Below are 3,118 nucleotides of genomic sequence, written 5' to 3' on the forward strand. Positions count from 1 at the left end.
TGGTCTTCCTCTTTTTCTCCGACCCTCCACTTTACCAAACATGATATACTTCTCCAGAGATTGGTCGATCCTGACAGTATGTCTGAAGTATGAGAGACGAAATCTGGCTATCCTGGCTTCCAAGGAGCATTCTGGCTGTACTTCTTCTAGCACAGATTGGTTTTTTCTTTTGGCAGTCCATAGTACTTTCAATATTCTCCGCCAACACCATAACTCAGATATATCTATTCTTCTATGATCTTCCTTATTCACATTCCAACTTTCACATGCATATGAGGTTATTGGCAATACCATGGCTTGGATTTAACAATTTTTAAACATATCATGATTTGTTTAACCATTTTTCTATTGATGGGCATTTAAGATGTTTCCATCTTTTTGATATGTCTCTTGTAGGCAGCATATTGAGGAATCCTGCTTTCTTACACATTCTCTTCTTTATGTCACTTAACTGGTACATTTAATCCATTTATAGTGAGTCTAATTATCAATAGGTATGAATTAATTGTTGTCATTCTTACTGTCATTTTTTTTTTGGCTGGATAGTGTACTTTATTGATACACATGACAGGACTGGGCTCTCTAAGCCCTTCCACTTCTCCAGGGGGTCTAGATGGAAACTGTGAGGATGGGAGCTTCTCAGTGTGTAAGGGGTTAGAGTTGGGGTAAGGACTCCCAGCAGCAGAGGGCCTCTCTCTTCCTCTAGTGCTGTTGCTGGGGCTGGTGGTCTAGGGGGCTCTTATTCTTTGGAGGCCTGTGGACTATAAGACCACCACCCTGTTGCTATAGTCAAATTCATTGTCATACCAGGAAATGAGCTTGACAGAGTGGTCGTTGAGGGCAATGCCAGCCCCAGCATCAAAGATGGAAGAGTGGGTGTCACTGTTAAAGTCACAGGAGATGACCTGGTTTTCAGTGTAACCCAGGATGGCTTTTAGGGGTGCATCTGATGCCTGCTTCACCACCTTCTTGATGTCATCATATTTGGCAGCTTTTTCCAGGTGGTAGGACAAGTCCACAACACACACATTGGAAGTGGGGACATGGAAGGCCATGCCAGTGAGTTTCCCATTCAGTTCAGGGATGACCTTGCCCACAGCCTTGGCAGCACTGGGAGATGCAGGGATGATGTTCTGGGCAGCCCCACGGCCATCATGTCACAGTTTCCATTAGGGGTCATCCACAGTCGTCTGGGTGGCACTGTGGTCATGAGTCCCTCCACGATGCAAAAGTTATCATAGATGACCTTGGCCTGGGTGGGCCAAACAGTTAGTTTTGCAGGAGGCATTGCTGACAATCTTGAGGGAGTTATACTTCTCGTGCATCATGCCCATCACAAACATGAGGGCATCAGCAGAAGGGGCAGAGATGAGAACCCTTTTGGCACCACGCTTCAAATGAGCCCCAGCCTTCTCCAAGGTTGTGAAGACACCAGTGGACTCTACAACATACTAAGCACCAGCGTCCATTGTGTGGGTCATGACAAGCTATGGATAACATTGTGAAGTATGAGTATTCCTGAACACTTAATTGTGCTCATGAGGAATCTGTACATGGACCAAGATGCAATTGTTCGAACAGAACATGGGAACACTGAATGGTTTAAAATTAAAGAAAGGTGTGCGACAGGGTTCTATTCTTTCACTTTACTTATTTGACCTGTATGCTGAGCAAATAATCCAAGAAGCTGGGTTATATGAAGAAAAACATGGCATCAGGATTGGAGGAAGACTCATTAACAACCTGTGATATGCAGATGATATAACCTTGCTTGCTGAAAATGAAGACTTCAAATATTTACTGATGAAGATCAAAGACCTTTGGTATGGATTGCATCTCAACGTAAAGAAAACAAAAATCCTCACCACTGGACCAATAAACAACATTCTTATCAATGGAGAAAAGATTGAAGTTGTCAAGGACTTCATTCTTGGATCAACTATCAACACTCATGGAAACAGCAGTCAGGAAATCAAACGGTGCATTGCATTAGGCAAATCTGCTGCACAAGACCTCTTTAAAGTGTTAAAGAGCAAAGATGTCAGCTTGAGGACTAAGGTGCGCCTGACCTAAGCTCTGGTAATTTCAATAACCTCATATGCATGCGAAAGCTGGACAGTGAATAATGAAGACCATAGAAGAATTGATGCTTTTGAGTTGTCAATATTGTAGGTCAATATTGAAAGTGCCATGGACTGCCAAAAGAACCAACAAATCTGTGTTGGAAGAAGTGCAACCAGAGTACTCCTTGGAGGCCAGGGTGGCCAAACTTGGTCTCTCATACTTTGGACACATTGTCAGGAGGGACAAGTCGCTGGAGAAGGGTATCATGTTTGGTAAGGTGGAGGGTCAGAGAAAAATAGGAAGACCCCCTACTAGATGGATTGGCAAAGTGGCAACATCAGTGGACTAAAGCGTGGCAACAATAGTGAGGTTAGCCCAGGACAAGACAGTGTTTCGTTCTGCTGTGCATAAGGTTGCTGTGAGTTGGAACTGATTTGATGGCACATAACAACAACAACAATGTCACCCCACTTGATGTTGGTCAGCTTTCACTCCTGGAAGATAGAGATGGGCTTCCTGTTGATGATAAGCTTCCCGTTCTCAGCCTTGACAGTGCCATTGAACTTGCCATGGGTGGAATCATACTGGAACTTGTAGACCATGTAATTGAGGTCAATGAAGGGGTCATTGATGGCAAAAGCCTCCACTTTACCAGAGTTAACAGTGGCCCTGGTGACCAGGCGCCCAATACGACCAAATCCGTTGATTCCGACCTTCACCATCCTGTCTCAGGGATGTGTCTGGTTTTGCAAGAGAGGCTGCGGCAGCCTGTCCAATGGGAAGGAGCAGACAGCCTTACTGTGTATTTTTTTGGTGGTGTTGATGGGTTCTTTGTTTCACATAATTTTTATGCTGTGTTCATTTTATTTATGAGTTTTTCTTGTCATTTTCATTTCTCCTGTGTTAAATCTTGTGATTTTTCTCTTTTTTTATTTTGAAGTGTTAGGCATATTATTTTTCTTTGAGGTTACCCTGTAATTAAAATTTTTTTTCCCCGCTTAAAACAATGTTTTATCTCGAAATCTCCTTGGCTTCCTTGCCATCTAGTCTGTAT

At 43.3% G+C, this 3,118-nt stretch overlaps 1 pseudogene; it reads right to left on the reverse strand.

Moving 5' to 3' along the window:
- LOC102819730 overlaps positions 1–2,786 on the reverse strand; it is a 9,928-nt pseudogene extending 7,142 nt beyond the window's left edge.
- Between the last annotated feature and the right edge of the window lie 332 nt (positions 2,787–3,118).

The sequence above is a fragment of the Chrysochloris asiatica genome, unplaced genomic scaffold (assembly GCF_000296735.1).
Source record: "Chrysochloris asiatica unplaced genomic scaffold, ChrAsi1.0 scaffold00353, whole genome shotgun sequence".
NCBI classification, from domain to species: domain Eukaryota; kingdom Metazoa; phylum Chordata; class Mammalia; order Afrosoricida; family Chrysochloridae; genus Chrysochloris; species Chrysochloris asiatica.